This window comes from Notolepis coatsorum (assembly GCF_963971535.1).
Source record: "Notolepis coatsorum genome assembly, chromosome: 13".
In the NCBI taxonomy this organism is placed as follows: Eukaryota; Metazoa; Chordata; class Actinopteri; order Aulopiformes; family Paralepididae; genus Notolepis; species Notolepis coatsorum.
The window spans coordinates 23,434,606-23,455,599 of NC_140177.1; the positions used below are offsets into that span (position 1 = coordinate 23,434,606).

General features: G+C 42.4%; 1 protein-coding gene across 6 annotated transcripts in view; it reads right to left on the bottom strand.

The window, feature by feature from the left end:
- Positions 1–20,994, bottom strand: part of LOC311239521 (unconventional myosin-IXb-like) — a 180,511-nt gene that overhangs the window by 137,903 nt on the left and 21,614 nt on the right. For 5 of the 6 annotated variants that reach the window (XM_084327839.1, XM_084327836.1, XM_084327838.1 and 2 more), the window contains exon 1: positions 14,996–15,173. The exons of the other annotated variant lie outside the window; for it this stretch is intronic. The gene's annotated coding sequence lies outside the window, so the exon portion shown is untranslated. Of the gene's footprint in view, positions 1–14,995; positions 15,174–20,994 lie in introns of those variants that run through there. 6 annotated transcript variants of the gene reach the window in all.

Consider the following 20,994-nt stretch of genomic DNA (forward strand, 5'->3'; position numbering starts at 1 on the left):
TTAGGACAAGTGCATGACAGTAAGGTTAGTCACGGTTAGATTTTTTTTTTTTTTTTTTTATCATTTCAGATAATGGTTGAAGAAGTGAGTCTTTAGTCGACGGCGAAAGATTGGACGGGATTCGGCTGTCCTAACTGGGATGGGTAGTTCACACACACACACACACACACACCTACACACAAATCGAAGTAAAAAAAAAATAATATGAAATTTGTTTTTTTTTTCTTTTACTTCGATTTTTTTTTTAATGTTCGAAGCTTGTGCCATCGAATCGAACGTTCGAAGCATTTAAGACAGCCCTAACACACAGACAGTGGAGCTGTTTGCAGACAGCGAGGTGGCGATGTGTCGCAGATAACACAATCACAAGTATGATTATATAATATATATATCTTATTAAAAAAAAATATATATAAAATAATAATAATTTTTTTTATCAAAAAAAAGTTGGCAGGTAAGAAATATGCTTGGCGGGTAGATTCTTCCCATCTACCCGCCACTGGCCGGTGAGTCAAAAAGTAAATTTCGCTCCCCGATTACACACTTAGGCTTCAGCCTGAACAGGTGGCCAGGAGCGCGCAACAAGACGGTATAAATATGGAATATTAATACAGTCTATTCCACTATATAGCTATATCCACGCGATTAACTTTAGTTCTTATTTATTTATCCACTGTCATTTGCAGTTTTGGTGTAGTGTTATTATTTATTTTCGTACATCACGATGCCGCTTGAGGCATGACTTATGATTATTTAATTCCAAGGATGTCTGTAGAGTTGACATGAATGCAATCCTCCCAAATAAAGCTCTTAACACTTTGATTGCCAGCAGGGGGTGGGCTATTTATCGCTTGAGTGCCAGCGCTTTAGTCAATGAGAGGGCGAGCACATTTGTGAACGCATAAACTATCTTAAATTATGGCTATGTGTCTAATACGCCAGTCGCTTATCAATGACTTGCTTGCAGTCAACATGTACGAAACGGATTGTTTTTTCATCTGTACATTTCCGTTTTGAATAAGAGTATAGTTTTGGAAATTTCTAGAAAAAATAAGATTCCGCAGGAATCGCCCCTTACTAGAATACGCACAACACGTTGTCATTTCCCGGCTGATTTATGAATCGTTTTCAAATGGCTTTTTTTTTTTTATCCACTTTTTCTCCCATTTTTCCATATTTTCTCCCATCCCAATTTCGTATCATCCAATTCAACCCTCCCCTGTCACGAACGCTGTTTCTTGCCTCCCACAAGCCGGCTGCAATGTGGACTAAGTCATACATAGCACAAGTCCCCTCCGGTACTTGAGGTAACAGCAGTCGCATCTTTTCACCTGCACAGCTCGATCTCTCAGTGTCGAGGAGTAACGCGTGGGAGGCTCACGCTGCCCCCGACACTTCCTGATTCTACTGCGCAGGCGCACCAACCGACTTGTAGGAGTCGCTTGTTCACAACGTTCGATCCCCACCCTTCAGTTTTCCCTCCCCGTAATACGGCCAATGTGTATTACTGCGGACGACCAGCCAAACTGAAAAACAATGTGGAGAGCTGGATTCGAACACGCGAATCCTAGCGTCTCCACACTGGTGGCGAGTGCCTTGCCCACTACACCACCTAGCCGCCCTTTCGTTTTCAAATAGCTTTAGCTTTAGCCTTTAGCCAATCAGCTGCGGCTCCCTGGCCCCCCCAAAGAAAATATTTCATCAACAAAAATATTTTGTCAACAAAAATATTTCATCAACTAAAATATACAGTACGTCACACCCCGCGCCTCTCCCTGCCGTCTGCAAGTGGCTAATCTTGAGTTTCCGACCCCCCAGTAAGCTAACCATGGATAAATCCAAAAAAAGGAAAGTCTGAGGAAAATAGAGGGTTTAATTCAGCGTGGACAGATTAATTTGCTTTCACGACTAACGATGCAGGCTTACCTGTATGCCTGATATGTGGTGCAAAATTTGCGAAAAACGAAACATTTTATTTTTATTTTATAGATTTTCCACAAATAAGGGAAGGACTCAAATAGAGCTGCATAGTTCAGGGTTTTATTTCAAAGTAGGTCTACAGATGCCAGTGTTTTTTCTCCTTTTCTGTGTTTTATTTCAAAGTAGGTCTACACATGGTAGTCTTTTTTCAAATTGGACTACTTTTTATTTTATAGATTTTCCACAAATAAGGGAAGGACTCAAATATACCTGAATAGTTCAGGGTTTTATTTCAAAGTCGGTCTACAGACACCAGTGTTTTGTCTCCTCTTCTGTGTTTTATTTAAAAATAGGTCTACACAGCCAGTATTTTTTCTCCTCTTCATAAGAGTTTGAGGTTTTCCTTTGTTATAACAGGTAAAAACAGCAATAAAAAGTCAAACATTTTCCTTTATAATTCCATTAATGCAACAAACTGTGTGCTATAAGTATAAAGTATAATAAATCTCAAATTACTTTGGGTATGCAATTGTCAGGCGTTTTATGCTAAATGTGGGGTCCAGGGCTGTACACGACGAGATTATCGCGAATTGCCCCTTTAATTGGCCGTTGCGATTGGTAAATATTATCTGGGGGCGGGCTTGCGAGTAGTGCTTTCAAGCCTTGCATTCGCATTTCACTCCTAAATTATCCAAGGCGTGTGATGATGCGATGACGTCACTCACGCGAGCTGAGCAGTGAGCACTCAGCAGGTATGATCAGCGGGAACAATCGACTGAGCACTCACTCTGATAGACTGGCTGATTCATTTAGCTATGAAGAAAAGTAAAGTTAGTATTGCTTCATATTTTCGACGCGTTCGACCTCCTATAGTGAGCCGAACTGAACTGAACTCAGACACACGGAGAGAGCTGCGGCGTCTGCTGCTCCTCCTCCTCCTCCCTCCCGCACCCGTGGCTGTTGTAAACACTAGTCTCTAGTGGGCCACTGGGACCTCGGTGAGCCTGCCAGCCGGCTAGCTACTGATATCAACAAATGCTACAGCAAGTCTAGTAGTGCATGATAGCTCGCGTTAGCTCACTGTTCAAAACGAAACGTCCCATTAAACTAAATAGCTACAGATAGCTCCTGATATCAATGTCTTATAACACTGAGTCGATGTGTATTCGAGCTGAGGGCACGCTGAATATAGTCAATAGGGTCCAGCTGCAGCGCCGGAGAATCCTGGCCGTAGCTGGAGGCTACAGTATAGGGTCCAGCTGCAGCTCCGGAGAATCCTGGCCGTAGCTGGAGGCTACTCGAGTACACACAGACAGTGGAGCTGGTTGCATATAGCGAGCATCTTGACTTGTTGCGTGGTGGCGATGTCTCGCAGATAATACAACTACAAGTATGATTATATAATATATATATTTCATTAAAAAAATATATATATCTTTTTTTAAATCAAAAACAATCGATATAAATAATGGTAAAATTGTTATTTAAAAATGTGCCCCTAAAAAAAATGTTGCCCCTAAATTTCTCATTTAGGGGCAAGTGTGCCCCTAGTGAAAAAGCTTAGCATACAGCCCTGCGGGGTATGCTTGGGGATATATAAAACGTTATACACTGTTATCTTCATTTTAAGGGTAAATAGGTTGTGCGGCTCCCTGAGCATTTTATTTTGTGGGAGGGGGGAAAAGTGGCTCTTTTGATAGTAAAGGTTGCTGACCCCTGACCTATAGCTATATAGTGGAATAGACTATTAATATAGTAGTAATATAATAGTAGTTGCACACTTCTGGCCACCTCCCGCAGTGCGCACACACACATATATATACAGTACGTTCTAAATTAATCGTTCCAGCAAAGCAGGCTTTGTCAATACTGAACGATTCAAGAGCCAATCGCACAGTAGGTTGGGAAATATTTAACGGTTAAGCAGCCACTCATCTGGCTCTGCAAATAGATCTAATATGAATATCTGAATATCTCCGTATATAAGCCTGACTGGCAGTGCGCATAGTACAGTGCATGCTCCAAGTCAGACTGGATGGCACATCTCTCTCAAATCCATTCTGAGAACGGAACACAGTGCCCGCGACGCGGGTCAAAGTCTGTTTTTTTTCTTTTTTCTTTTTTACCGTTTGCAAATGTTCTTGATAACAATCTAGTGGTCCGCATAAACAAGAAGTTTGGGAACCACTGAGACAATCTCTAAATAAGCGTTCTATGCTACGTATACAGTACCGTCATGTATGTCATAAATGTCATGATATATCTGTATATCTGTATGTCATAAATGTCATTATGAATTGAAAATGGGGGACCCTGATGTAAACAAGACGAAAGTCTTTCTCTGGTCTGCATCCCCTTAACAAGTGTGTGTATTGAGCTGTACTGTATTGTACCCATTCTGCAATCTGTTAATAAAATCTTCAATCAATCAATGGCCTGGGCGGCCAGAGGCTGAGCATAACTGTTCTAACGGCAATATATGATCAATTTCAGACAGAACAAAATAAGTTATAATAATAATTGTAAAGTTCTGTATTTTCAAAGTCGTATTTGGGGGCAATTAACCAATGGTATGCTTTTTTTTTTTTTTATAAAAAAAGAAATTGGGTACAATTTTCTTATATGGGTAAGAGTGCTCTCGACCACTCTTAGAATTTGGTCTTGCCTGAGAGAAAAGCAACAATAAGAAAACATTGCTGAATTCTAGGTAAGAACAAAATAAGAATAAATTCTAGTTAAGAACGATTTATCGCTTCATGCATGAGGCCCATTGGCTTTTGCATATGTCACGTCTGGGTGATTTCTCAGTAAGTGGTTTCGTAGATTTGTTGTATTTCCACAATTATCTATGTCTGTCACTAGCCAATGGAAATGCTGGTCACGTGGGCTGGGAGAACCAATGGAAAATGCCTATCCCAAGGCCAAACTTAATTGCAGACCCCTGGGCCCTCATTTATCAATGGTGCATACGCACAGATATGTGCGTAACCCGTGCGTACGATCATTTCTAAGCAAAGTGTGTAACTTATCAATTTGAACGTGTGCTTGACTTTGTGCGTATATTTACACACAGCTCCGAGCATGCGTACCTGGCGCCCAGCGGTAGAATAATAATATTGCAACGCGGAAATAAGCTTCCGTGCATTAGTTTCAACACTGGTGTGTTCTGTAGGACCCGTAATTCATTATAGTTCATTGTAAAATAGCGACAGTAGTGTAATTATTGTCAAACCCTAGAAATATAGCATTTGGAATAGGTCTTTCTTTCCGAATACTATGGGGTGCACTGACTGCGCTCCGCGGGGAACTGTTTTCAGAGATAGCAGATAGGGATGAATGAATGAATGAGGGGCAGTCTAATTGCAGAGAGAACATAATATTAACTAGAGTCCGCTATACCCGAGACACCGCCTTCATTTGTACCACAATTTGAGACCGAAATTGGAGCGTGGAACAAAACGCACAAATGCCATCCCCATGCACATTCAAGTCCTCTCCACCCTCGGGTCTTTGGCCACCGGCACGGTCCATCGTGATATTGGAGATGGATCGAGCAATAGACTGTTACTGTACCACCCATGTAGCTGTCAAAGCTCCATCACAAATGCAGTTATGTGAATAGAAAGCGATTCCACTCAAGTCAATGTTGCGATGCGCATTTGCCTGATACATGTCGTTGCTGCATGCCGGGAGGAATGCATGTTTTCAATTCATTGAATAAAACGGATACTTTTACTGACTGTCATACAAATAATCAACCAACTACATACTGTACCTTTTCAGTGCACGTTTTTATTTACATTGTGACAACAGCCTTGTGAGCTCCCGCAGTGACCCGCACACAGACATGATGGAATTCAAGTTCAAGTTTGTATTGATCACATATAGGCTACATGGCAGTGAGATTCATTGTTCTTATATGCTCTTGTATTATTGTTTATATAGGCTACCTAATACCGACATCAAAATAGATTGTATGCCTCTACAAATCATATGCAGGTAGAACATTTACGGAAAATCCGTCGCAATTTGGAATCAAATTGACGGAGAACTTTAATCCCTGGGTATTAATCGAACGAAACGAAGAAAACGCAGTCATATTCCAGCATGGTTATTAATGACACCAATGGCAAACAGTGGTTAACGGTCTTTATTAGTGTTTGCGCTGCCCAGGCAGCAATGGTCTTTACTGTAGGATATTAAAATCGAAAGAACGATCTAAAAACGTAATATTACGTTTTTGGCGCTCAATGGTTGGCGAGCAAACACGTAATATTACGTGATTGGCGCAACCGTTGAGCGCCAAAAACATATTACGTTTTTAGATCGTTTTTTCGATTTTAATATCCTATACACTTTTGTTGCACTTGCTATCCTGTCGGCTCCGGTTCAGTTAGATAGTAACGTGTATGTTGTGATTTTCGATGCACAATAAATATTCAACATTCTCTTTTGAGACTCCGCCTCAGACTCTTATCCTTTGGCACTAAAAGCTAAACATTGTCACTGATATGGGCGGCTACGTGGCGCAGTGGGCAAGGCGCTCGCAACAAATGCTGGAGACTGAGCTCGAACAGGATGCCTCCTGTTCGAGCCCCGCTCTCCACATTGCTTTCAGTTTAGCTGGTCGTCCACAGTAATACACATTGGCCGTATTACGGGGAGGGAAACTGAAGGGTGGGGATCGGGCGTTGTGGACAGCGACTCCTACAGGTCGGTTGGTGCGCCTGCGCAGTAGAATCAAGAAGCGACGGGGCCCCTCCAAAGCCCAGACCCCCGACGCTGAAAGATCGAGCCGCGCAGGTGAAAAGATGCAACGGCTGTTACCTCGAGTATCGGAGGGGACTCGTGCTATGTATGACTTAGTCCACATTGCAGCCGGCTTGTGGGAGGCAAGAAACAACGTTCGAAGACAGGGGAGGGTTGAATTGGACGATATGAAAATTGGGATGGGAGAAAAATAGAAAATGGGAGAAAAAGTGGATAAAAAAAAAAAAACATTGTCACTGATATGGCTGTCCGCAACATGTCATTAATTGCGTGCATGTGTGCGAGAGGTCGGTCAGTGATGACACTTAGGTTAGCCAGTTAACGTGAACTAGTTAACGTGAGCTAGATTGAAAGACAATGTAACAGTACTGGTGAAAAAGTGATTTACCTTGGAATACTCCTGTGGCAACTTGCTGTACTTTGCTTGCAGGTCTGCAGCCATTATTGCTGGATTATGAATAGCCCCAACTTTAGCCAAGGTAACGTTAAAGCGGATGTTGTTTCAATTAGCTATCTTTTCAGCTAATGCTAATAGCAAGTGGAACAGATTGCAGCTCCCCCCGTCACACCGCTCTGTCGGGACGATGGCATTTAAGAAAGTGTATCTGCTGTTAAAATGACACTTGACACTTTAATTCACGGTCGATTAAAAACATGTTTGTTTTATAATGCTCCCTCTCAGCAGGAGGATACAGCATGTGTTGTTGATAAATTACATCATATGGGATCGGAGCATAGATTTGACACGTACTCGCCGATACCAGCATTTTACGCTGTATCGGAGGCATTTCTATACTGTTATTGGAACAACTGAAACTATACAATATTCACCACGGGATAACACGCGAACGTATACATGAAGAAATTTAAAAAATTTTATATATTGGACAAGAGATAGTGACTGTCAAATGAGCCATAGTATTGTCTCCATAGCTATAATATAGAATATAGCTCTGCAAACATCGTGACGCATCGTGAAAATAGTTCAGAGTTGATATGGTATGGGGGGGCTGTCAACATGGCAGAGTTCAGAGTTTATATGGCATAGGGGGTCTGTCATCATGGCACAGGGTTCAGGGAGATGACATCTCGACATGATAATGACATCTTTCGTTTACGAGAAAACACAAGCTTGCGTTCTTACTGCAGTGCAACCCAAGTGAAATCTCACTCCTTTGAAGTAGCAGCACTTCTTCTCAAGCAATAAACTATTTGAGAATTGTTGTATAATTCTAGGTTACTCTTTCTGCCTCTGGTGAAGCACTGCCCCTTGTTTTTGAGGGACAGCCACACCTTGAGTGATTCACACACAGGAGAGGAGAGAGCAGCAGCCGCGGCAGCAGCACGAAATACAGGTCAGTCCCCCTGCTAGACAAAACAAGACCAGCAAGTCTGCCAAGTCTCCCAGAGAGAGACAGAGAGACAGAGAGGCGGTGGGGGGGGGGGGGGGGGGGGGGCTGTGAACGCTGTGTTGTAAAAACAATGCTGTGTTGTCACTGAGGCAAGCGTGAGGCCTAAACACTGGAGATGAACGACTTCAGTAAGTTAAAACATACAGAGCGTAGGGCTGGGAGAAAAACCCATAGCCACACCATGAATCTTTAACAACCCTCATTCTGGTACGTTAGGTAAATGCATTCCTCCAGGGCCGTTTCATTCTGTGCCTCTTTAAGGCAACAGTCACTTTTTTTTGCCTTGTTTTTCTACTTTATTTATTTTTAAGATTCTTTATTTTAGCATTCAATATTTTCTTAATACTTTTATTCTAGTTTAAGTCTATATTTTGTGATTTTGTGTGAAGGGTGGAGGACCTCATTCCTTGTTAACCTGGTTTAAAGGTGTAACCATCATTGGTATTTGTATATTCTTAAAGCCCTTATTGGTAAACTTCCCTCTTACATCACAACACTGTTGTGGAATCTTGGAACCTATTCTACATGTTCAAATGACTGGTTGGTTCTTAGCTCTGAAGTAGGAAAGACTGCTTTTTCCTTTGTTGCTTCCAACTCCTGGAATGCCCTCCGACTGACTCTGAAGGTTCTTCCTTATCTTGCTGCATTTTTTTTTTTTTTTTTTTTTTTATAAATAACATTTTTATTCAATTTCTTTTTTTGACATAACACAAATCACATGACATCAACAACAACAACAACAACAACAACAACAACAACAATGACAAGACATATAATATAAAAATAAAACATTTCCAACAGACTTAAAATGAGAGATAATTATAAAAGAAAAACAGATACATGGACTATAATGAGCCTCCTGAGTCCCCTCCATCTCCAGACCCGGCAGCCTCGAACCCCAACCCCGGGGAGACCCCAAACCACGCACCCCCCCCAGCCCACGACCACCAGCCGAACTTCTCTTGCTGCATTTAAAAGTATGATCTCCGACCAGTTGACTTGTAACTGTCTTGGATGATTTTCTATAGTTCATTGTTATATATTGTGTCTATACAGTACGTATGAAACTGCTGACAAACCCGTGTCTTGTTCTGCAAGCTCATCGTCGCTGTAAACAAGGGTAAACCTCAGTGTCTCACGAGTTGAAACAAAGGTCTGAACTGAAAAATGAAAACGTGACAGTCACACAGCAGCGTCATGGCGACGTCAGGGCCCGGGGCCTCTCACACAGAGTGTAGCTGACAGCTGTGTTCTCGGCAAGTGAAGCAAAGGGCCACTCTGGTGGTCTTCCACTAGGCCAGCGACGGGTAATGGCTGTGAAAACGTAGCATTAGCTTAGCAGGCCATAAAAACGGACTAATACAAAGAGAGGGCAGTGATCCGTGCAGCTCTGGCTGCTAATAACACCCCGCGGCTGTATTTGTTCAGAGTCATCATAGCGTTCAGATTGTCAATAGAAAGTGTTCAGTGTGATATTCCTTCATCCACACTATAACGGCAGCACAGCCACCGGCCTCTTCCTCACACACACATGTTGCTTTCTGCAGGTACAGACCTTGAAACAGTTTACTCATTAACGAGATACAGTATCTGCCCTGCGTGTGTGTGTGTGTGTGTGTAGCCATGCTCAAGTGTCATGCGTGTGTGAACAGCTGAATCCTTACACCCTATCCTTGGACTATATAATATAACCAATATAACCTTTGTTTGCACAGTTTATTTTTGTCATATTTATCATAATTATATTGTTTACACTGTTTTTTTGTCATATTTTTATATTCAGATACAATTTTATTGCCTATATATTAGTGTATGTCTTTATACTATTACCCTGCCCATACCTGTGCATCCCCTCCCACATGCTGCTTTGATGGCCGAATTTCCATAAGGGGATCAATAAAGGAATATCTTATCTTATCTTAATAAGACTTTGATGTGAGGGGTGTGATGTGAAGAGTGTGTGTGTGTGTGTGTGTTGCAGTGTGTGCACCCCTGCTTAGCTAGCACCTAATTATAAAGCATGCGACCATGTGACCCAGCGTTTCCGTTAGCCGGTAATTACCGGTATTTGGCCGGCAAAATCTGTTGAAGTCCGACATATTTAATCTCTCCGGTCATAGTGTCCGGTGAAAATAGTTCCCTCTGGGCACAGTTTGATTATTTGAATTGTATTTGGATGGGCTGGAGTTGGGTGAACGAAACAATCATTGCGTTTGTTGTCGTTGCTTCGCTCAGCGAGCGCTTGCTGCTGGATTTGCGGAAGGCATGCAGCTGCAGACCCACATAACCCACCAGCTTTGCTGGCACAGTGCGGTCCCCAGACCTGGAAAGCTGCTCTGCGGGTCTGCAGCTGGATGCTTCTTGCAAACTAACTGCTGCCGGCTCGCGCTGATAACAGCTTTCATTGTTGGACCGGCTGCTTGGTGGAGCAACGATGAAACGAATGTAATGAATCGTTCGTCGCATGGGCTATTTAATTTTGGCCTGTTTTGGTACGGTTCGGGTGATCAAGTTGTGCTTGGAGGGAGTTGTTTTCACCGGACATTATGACCAGCACCAAGTCGTTGGGAGGTGGAGAAATACATCACGCAAACCCGGCCACGATAACGTTGCCGTCTCTCTCTGCAAAATTTCTCAGTTCTTCGCTTGATATAATTAATACAAATGTCCAATATAACGGAATTCGTTAGCTCATAAAAATGTGATTATAACAGACTGCTGTTTAGTGTCGGACCGACTGCCCACATACGCGGTCTATTTTATTTCAAGTCAGCAGCAGCACGGAGTATCGAGGGACTTATTTTATTTGGAATATATTAATGACTGTATACGCAAAAGTAGCCTAGTTTTAAATAATAATATTATAAATCTACATGCCTTGAGGATGACATTCTTTATATAGTCTGCCTATAAATTGTTTTAAAGCTCAATAAACTATGACCGGAATTAATCTCATTTGTCCGGTAGATTGAAATCTTGCAGGTCACGGAGACCGGCAACAATTTTTTCTAACGGAAACCCTGATGTGACCTCCCATCAGGGCAGGGGGGTTCTGGGACAACAGACTGGTTGCCCTGAATTGGAGCCTTTCCCCCTCAATCTGGAGTTATGTTCATCCAGAGTATTAAAAAAAATCCATATGGATTCAAAGTGAATAAAGAAAATGTAGTCCAATTTATACCAGTATCTGCCACCACAACCCAACGGTTAATTTAAAGGAACAAGCCAACATTATGGGAAATGCGCTTACCGTCTTCTCCAGAGTCCAACATTGATTGATTGATTGTCAAACAAGAAGATAGATACCCATTTCCTCTCTGCAAGTTCAGTAGAAAGCTATCCGGATGCAAGTTAGCCTAGCACAGCACAAATGAATGGAAGCGGATACGGAAACACAGCTCCCGGAGTTTTAGGCCATGGTTAGACTAGTGTATTTGTGGCGTTTTTTTATACGTTTTTGAATAAGTTTCATGTCCCTATTACACAGAAATGCGTTTGGCGTTTTTTTGTGGATACGGCTGAAACGCTAAATTGTGTTTGCATTTTTGAGAAACGCAAAAAAACGCGTCGACAACAGCGTGTAGTCTGCACGGAGCCGTTGTTGCGAAAACGCCCATGCGCAGTAGATACCATCTGCGTGCCCTTCCGGTGACAACAGTGTGTGTGTGTGTGTGTGTGTTTGGGACATAGCTCCGTGTCCCAAATAGCTTCAGCTACCATGTGTTGTCAAGTTATTGTTATAAGGACCCCAGTCCAAGCTACAACAGTCTGCATTCCCTTAACAATTGTTTGTATTGAGCCGTATTGTATTGTACCCATATGCAATATGTTAAATAAAGTTTACATCCATTCATTCTGCTAGCATTACCGATTGCATGAGCAGCTGGCTAACGTGAGCTATCAGGATTCAGACCCTGTTAGCTCAGAGCTCCTCTTTCAACTTAACAAGCATTAAACAAAATGGCCCAGTCATCTATTCGCCTTTGTTTAATACACACAGCGTTGTCTCTAATGTTATCCAACTACTGATAGCTCGCGATATCATCAGTTTGGTGCTGGCTAAGTAGCGTGAGCTAACGTTAGCTTCTAGCCACAATGCTATATTGTTATAATGGCATACTCCATTGACGTTAGCATTAGGGGTGGGACAATACATCGATCCAGATCGATATATCGATCTATTATCAATAATCAAATAGGATCGACGCAACGTAAAAAGATCGATTCATATTGCGATACTCTTATTTTGAAAATCCCCGCGAGTCATATCCGCCGGCGCCCAGTATTGTGAAACTCCGTGTACACATTACAGCAGTGTTTGCGTCTGCTGTAAAGCACTACAGAGCGTCTATTTTGCGAGCAGATATAAGTCTGTGCAGTTTTTTCCCCGCAACGGGTCAAATGCATATAACAGGCGTTGCATCGTCGCCATTCCTTTATGCCAACGTCGCGTTAAATATCTAAATGAACGTCGCGTTGGCTGCTTAAAAGCTAAGCAGCTAACCGTGAGAGAGAACAGGAGAGTGAAGAGGGGACTTGGAAGGAGGAGGGGTGGGGGCTGTGGGGGACTGTATGTGTGTGTGTGTCTGTGTGTGTCTGTCTGTGTGTGTGTTAAAGCTCAATATATAAAAACAAAAGTGAACAGGAGGTCTATTTGTATTAAAAACAATAGATTGTTTTTCATTTAAATGTCTGGAAGAGCTCAAAAATAAATACATCAATTGATATTTCCGTAGCCTTTTTTTAGTTGATCTAAATGTGACTGATTGTGTTAAATGGGCACATAATATCGCCTCATATCGATCGCAGGCACCTGAATTGAATCGTATCGTATCGTGGCAGACTGTGATATCGGCAAATATCGTATCGTTGTCCAAAGAATCGATATCGTATCGTATCGTGATGAAACTGATGATTCCCACCCCTAGTTAGCATGCAGCTAACAATGCTACCGATCTTTTTTTAGACTAAACTATCCGCTCTTGGTGGTCACTTGTGTTGATGTTAGTTTTGTTTCATCAACAAATGACAGGCAGAACACACAGTGAATGTATCCGTTTTGTTTATTGCACTTTTATTAGGCTTTGCTGAAAAATAATTGCTGCATTGGGTAACTAGGCAAAAGATGGTGGCCGCCTTGTTGACATTTGCTTTGCAGGCACATTCAAGTTCTGATTGGTTGAAATTGCCTTCATGTTTGCCACCTACTGCCACCTACTGCTTTGGCAGTGTACTACATCAGTGTGCTCGGGTGACAAAAACGAAAAAAAAAACGAAAGTGTGACTCGAGGCGCACGACGTCGCGGCGAAACGCATATGACAACAATACGAAGATGAAACGAAAGGTGTAACCGCACCCTTAATCTAGGCTAGTGGTCCGTACCCGCTTCCACTCCTTTGTGCTAAGCTAGGCTAGCTTGCATCAGGAAAGCTTTCTACTGAACACCGACTCTGAAGAGCGTGTTTCCCACAATGTTGGAGTGTTCCTTTAAGTTGAGATGGGGCAGTGAAACCTGTGAGATCTTTTTTTCGCCATGATAAAGTGGATTCTACATGGTGGTGGGGGGGGGGGATTCGTGGAATGCCAAGGTGCACAGTGAGTGAGAGCACTGACCTGGATTCATACCTTTTGAAAAGGAACACTTTAGAAGTGTCACATTAAATCATAATCAGGGGGGCTGTGTGAGGAGGCTATGGGGTGTTCAGGGGGCGTCTACCTTAATGATAAGCAAGCAGTGCAAAAATGCTTCCGCATTCGTCACCGCACGCCACTACGGTAAAGCGCCTTTCTTTTCAGGCCCGCTTTGGGAGCTGTCGTGCGGAAATAGGCTGTCTATTGCCATTCTCTTTGACAAACTCTAACCTTAACCAGCTCCTTAACAGCGCCTAAACTTAACCGTTCTAACCTTAACCAACTCCGAAACAATGCCTAACCTTAACCTTAACCATGCCTAACCTTAACTGGCGAAAGAATACACGTTAAAAAAAAAAATCACGTTAAAAAAAAATATTCGATGGGATTCGAACTCGCCAGCAAACGAGCCATAGGATCCACAGCCATGTAGTCTTGCCAATTGAGCTATTTCTAGATACTGAATAAGGGGCGGTGACTTATATATATTGAGCTCCGCTCGTGTCGAACCAAGGCGGGATCTCATGCGCATGCGCGGGCACCTCGCGCGAGCACGCCGGCGCACGCACGCACCTGAGCGAGCACGCCGCCGCCGGTGCACGCACGGGCGCTGGGCGGCGGAAAATGAAAGGCGCATTACCGCACGACACTACGGTAGAATTGCTTCCGCATTCTTGCACTGCTTGCTTATCATTAAGGAAAACGCGTTCAGGGGCGACGTTTCGAGTCCTCGTTCCGTGACAGGTGGTAGAAGACAGTTTGATTGAAAACTTTATTAACAGATTGCAGAATGGGTATAGTACAGCTTAAGGGGATGCAGACCATTTTCAATGCATCATGATTAACAGTAGCCACAGCACAGGAGTGGCTGTCCTGTGAACAAGTGTTTACATATCACCACTGTACGAAGAAGACTACAGACACGCACTCACTGGGGAAATGTAACCTATTGTCGTATTGAAAGTAAACATTGGTCAAACTAATTATGGCCGTCTCTGGTCTATAATAAAATGTAGCCCGATCCCAGAGAAAACGATGCATGGTAAGAACGTCCAGAAGCAGGATCCAATCATTATGTAATTAACCTCTCTTTTTGTTTTGTTTTAATAGTCTTTGACTCAAATATCCGTGTCCAATAATATCAAAAGTCTGCCGCCCGTCATGTCCTTTTGATATCGGACACACACGGATATTTGAGTCAGAATAAAGACCAAACACAAATGACGAATAACAAAAGTAACCATCTTTTCCTTCTTCTTACCTCTCGTTGGAGCGCAGCGTGGTTCCGATACTTTTTCTTCTTCTTCGTATCGACTGCTAGTTCCAGGAGGGGGGGAGTGGTGACTGATAACTCCTTTATTTACCAAAACGTTTACTTATAATTCCCCCTGCTGTACAGCAAGTGATGCCTCGGAGGAACAAGTGCAGCTGCACGACTAACTTCACCAAACAGACTTGTAATGATCTCCCTGGGCTGCAGCTGGGTACTATTGGAGAGACGAGCCCTCCTCCCCCCTGAAGCATTGTGGGAGTAGCTGGGAGCCGAGTGGGTTCAGTCAGTGCAACACAGTAACACACACATTCCACAAGTTCATCGTCACACGACACTGCGAATATTTAGACGCCAAATGGGAATGAATGAAAACTTTATTTAACAGATTGCAGAATGGGTACAATACAGTACGGCTCAGTACACACAATTGTTAAGGGGATGCAGACCAGAGAAAGACGTTTGTCTTGTTTACATCAGGGTCCCCCATTTTCAATTCATACATTTATGACATACACACAACATACATGACATTTATGGCATAGGGACATACATGACATACAAATGTAACAGTACTAAATACCTGTCCCTATAGACTGGGCAGACTTTCAGATAATGTGCTTGTATAAAGTGCTGAAGGCATTTCGTGTTTATTTTTGGTACACAACATTTCTAGGGGTATTAAGGGGTGCTGAATCCAAATCTGCTGTATACCAAGCTCAAAAATGTCAAATAAGGCCTCAAAATTGAGAAATCCAACATGGCCGCCAGCACCAGGCCCTCTCTCCACAAAAACAGGTGCTAAACCCACAGTTTTTATTCTACTGACATGAAAGTTTGCACAGAACATCTGCACCTATGGAGGAAGAAAGTAGGAATATAGCTGGGGTGCAACCATGAGTAACAGGGTGTTTTTGACTGTCTAACTGTAATCTTTGTATAGGTGAGGATACAAAAAATGACATTTCTTCAGTGTTTGCAGGAATACTACAGCAATTTGGTAATAACTGTACAGTGTTCGACACCAACATTAGAATCCCCCAAGTCTTAGCTTTCTTTAGGTACCAAGTTTATGCAAGTAGCTCTTATAAATCTGGATATATAAGCATTTTAATGTAAGCATGCTGTTTTAGGCGAATTTTCAAAAAATAAATGGTGGGGCTTAATGAGTTAAGTGTGACTACACAAGGTACAAACCTGAATTAAATGTGCTTTTGTAAGTTTTCTTACATACATCAACAAGGACGTAGTCACACCGGAGATTCAAGAATCCATACTTTTTCCCCGACGCAGAAATAGCGCCGAGATATGCGGTGAGCTACTGGAGCTCCCTTCACTCACATTTTTATATCCAAAGTTAATTATATTGTTCTCTCTCTATTTCTTCTCATATTATTATATTCAGATCAAATTCTATTGCCTGTATATTTATGTCTTTCTACTATTACCCTGCCCATACCTGTACAGTACATTACACCAACCAACACAGAATTGCCTTAGGCAAGGCGTACATAGAATATATCAAAGTGTTGCTTGCCGATTTGGACTCATTCAAGAAAAGAACTACAAAGTTTTCTTGCCAAATCACTGCCATTATGGCAATGATCAAGGGAATGAAACTGAAGGGCACTGGCAGTCTGGGTCAATCGGCTGGAAGATTGCTTCTGTTTGACCTGGAGCGACCCCCACGGGACCACAGCTGCATGAACCACAGACGAAGCTATTCATTAATTTTTCAAGGCTGGAGACTCAGGAGCAGCCAGAAAATAATATAATAATAATAATAATAATAATAATAATAATAATAATAATAATAATAATAATAACTGCCATTATATACGTCATACGTTGTAGTCCGTGCAGGTTTTTGATAAAAAAAATATATGCTACAATCTGTACAGGGTGGATCGAGCTGGGAGTGGGGGGTGTAGTGGTCGTACCTGTATATGTAAACACAAGTATATCGGTATCCATTTTAGATTCAGTCTCCATACCAAATAAAATATACAATTATTTTTATAAAACACATTTTATATAAATTATAAGGCAAATCACAGTTCTTCAGTAATACAAATAATAAAATAGAGTAGATTAGATTAAAAAGTGCAGTTTAAAATAGGCTAAAATAATCAAATAGAATGGACAGTAGAAAAGTGTGATAAGATTGTTCATTAAAAAATATATAACAGAGCAGTGTATCGCTCTTAGTACTTTGAGTTTCTTTACAAAGTTCTAACATACAACAGAGCAGTCCATCGCTCTAACATACAACAGAGCATCGCTCTAACATACAACAGAGCAGTCCGTCGCTCTAACATACAACAGAGCAGTCCGTCGCTCTAACATACAACAGAGCAGTCCGTCGCTCTAACATACAACAGAGCAGTCCGTCGCTCTAACATACAACAGAGCAGTCCGTCGCTCTAACATACAACAGAGCAGTCCGTCGCTCTAACATACAACAGAGCAGTCCGTCGCTCTAACATACAACAGAGCAGTCCGTCGCTCTAACATACAACAGAGCAGTCCGTCGCTCTAACATACAACAGAGCAGTCCATCGCTCTAACATACAACAGAGCAGTCCGTCGCTCTAACATACAACAGAGCAGTCCGTCGCTCTAACATACAACAGAGCAGTCCGTCGCTCTAACATACAACAGAGCAGTCCGTCGCTCTAACTTACTCTTACTCTTACCTACACAACAAATCTCTTAACTTTGAGTTTCTTTACAAAGTTTTGAATTACGGTTTTGAATTACAACAGACATATGAATTTGATTGGAAGTGTATGAAAGTAGGTAGGGTAAGAGAATAGTGCAGGTAAGTAGGTAATAAAGTAATAATAATACATTATTTATTTATTAGATATTACGTTTTCGAATTCTTTTTTACAACTGGGGTAGGTAGGTAACATTTTTAGACTAAAGTACCGAAAGAAGTACCGTTGGGTACCGTTATCGATTCACAGGTACCGGTATCGGTTCAAATGTGAACGGTACCCATCCCTAGGTACAATATGGATGGAGGGGATCACGTCTGCAGTAGTGGCTGTAGCTTTGCTAATATTTTTAGTCAGCCGTTCACACGGATCGAGGATGATCAAGATGTTTTCAACCAGAGTCCATTGGTCGGCGTTGAGTGTTGCTGCCAACTTGTATTCTACAGCATAAGCTGCGATAGCTTGCTTCTGCTTCACCAGACTCTGGAGCATGTAGAATGTACTGTTCCAACGTGTGGCCACGTCTTGTTGGACTCGTGATTTAGTTATTTTCAGGGCCACCATTAACTCTTCCAGGCGGGTGGTCGCTACTTGGGAGTGCTTAAAGTGTCCAACAATCTTCCGACCGATGGCAACACAGTCAATCACAGCTCTTTGGCTCAGCACAGCCTCGTTCACAGCCAGCTGTAAGGTGTGGGCCATGCAGCCCAGGCTATCAACATTGTAATCCTCCATAGCCTTTGCCATGTTACGTGCGTTGTCTCTTAGGAGAACATGGACTAGGGCTGGACGGTATGGTCTAAAATGTATATCACGGTATAATTTGAAGCATAAACGGTAATGGTATATATCAACACATTGACAGTGTTGTGAAGAAGGCACGACAACGCCTCTACTTCCTCAGGCGCCTAAGGAAGTTCCAAGTCAGTCAGAAGATCCTTAGGAACTTCTACTCATGTACAATAGAGAGCATCCTGACCGGCAACATCACCTCCTGGTTTGGGAATAGCACTGCACAAGACCGTAGCAGACTACAAAGAGTGACACGTTCAGCCGAACGCACAATTGGAGGGGGGCTTCCCACCCTCCAGAACATTTACAACAAGCGGTGCAAGGGGAAGGCTAAGAGAATTATTAAGGACTCGAGCCACCCGAACAACTGCCTCTTTGAACTGCTGCGGTCAGGCAAGCGATACCGGAGTCTTAAGGCGAGCACAGAAAGACTCAGAAGAAGCTTCTATCCCCAGGCCATCAGGCTGCTAAACGAACAATAATCGCTAAACGAACAATAATCACTATGCAACAACCATCAAATGCACACAGCACACACACCCACACGCACACACTCACTCAAACAAACAACACACTGCAGCACCCACTCTCCACACTTTAGATCACACAAACACACTTACACTTTATATTTATTGATAAAGGATTTGCACTACAACTCGTACACCTACTGTGAATTGTACCTAAATTGCACCTCGTCCCATTTCTCCATTTATGCCTTGCACTATATAGTATTATATATTAGTACACTGCACAGTATTGTATATTGTATGGTAACTATGTCTATTCTGCATCGAACATTGTACATATGTATAAACTGAACACTGTGACCTAATTTTTTTTACTTCTAATTTTACTATGTTATTTTATTTCATACTTATCTTGTCTTGCACAGTCTCTGGAGCGCAACAGTAAGAAGCATTTTGTATAAAAGTATTCTGTACTTCTGTATGACAACTATTAAAGAAACTTGAAACTTGAACTTGAAACTATCACGGTATATTAACTTATCTTAAAAGGTCTATATAAATGCTTCTGAAGGGGTAAAACACTGTTATGGCAGCTATTACTGTACTCTTGTATTACTAGGACATATTTCACATAGTACAGAGGTATTTTAAGAACATCTATTGTGCAAAACTGCAATAGAAAAATGCAAAACCTTTTCTCAAGTGTCTGCAGGCAGGTAGCGTAACGCGTATCTTGGATCCAGTGCTTTGGCCATGTCTTTAAAGCCCTTTCGATCGACAGTTTGAAAAGGAACCATATCATTACACAAGTAAACAGTGACAGCGTTTGTTATGTCGGTCCACCGCTGGCTTTTTTTGTCGTTTAACTTAACTTAAAACGTAAATAATAAAATGATTCTGTTACAGCTGCTGAGCTATACTATAGCTAATGTCCATCAATATCTTCCTTTTTAATGAAATAGGTTTAAGAATCGAATCAGGATTGTTAGCAGAGAGAGAGGGGGATGGGGGAGACGGAGTGAGAGGGAGGGAGGGAGGGGGCTGCTGCTATAGTGGAGCTAACGTTGGCAGCCCCCTGTCTCCCCCACCCCCAATGGTTGGCTTGCTGAGGCTACATCAACACAGGCTGCTAGGAGTGGAGCTAACGTTAGCTTTCTGAGGCTACATCAACAGTTAACATTACATAAGGTTTTAGCGCGAAGCGGGCATTTCAGAATGGAGCGGATGCAAAGCCTGTTAGACGATTGGACCCGTCGTTACACATAGAAACTGCACGACTCGCGAGATAAGTTGTCACACAGCTGTGTGCAACGCAGGGCTAAAGAGCTAGTTCGCTTCTAGAATTGAAGGTCCGCTCTGTTCCGTGTCTATTATGAAATGACAATTGCGCGTTGACACGCCCACTACGCAAAGCCTCTGTGCTCCTAAATAATTTTTCCAGTTCGCACATATCTATTTTGCGAGTGAAATGGTCACACTGTAGAGCCATGCCTCAGCAAGCTAACGTTAGCTCCACTTAGCAGCCCCCTCCCTCCACACTGTGGTTACGTCATTGCTACTTTAGAGTTGCTCTACCGGTCACAAGGTATAGTCAAAATCCATACCGTGGCGCAAATTCATACCGTTTATACCGTCCACCCCTAACATGGACCATCTCTTTCGTTATGTTCCATTTCCATTAGCTACAAAAGCCAAACGGATCATATCGGCAGTGTATTTCCTTGTATTGGGGGAGTGACGTCACAACACGCAACCTCACGTTGTTCCATGCTGGTGGGCGCGGCTGTTATTGTTATTATCAGGCTCACCAAAACTAGCGAGCTAGCAGGGAGACGTTCACGCTGGTAACGCTTTCTTGCAAACAACAAACAAACAAACACTATGCGGAGGAAACAAAATACTGTCTACCGCATCTGGAATATACAGCACAGCACGACCAAACGGATAGAAAAAACCAAACCCGAAGCATCGACTTCTGGATTTCTTTACTGGATTTAAACCATAGTGCAGG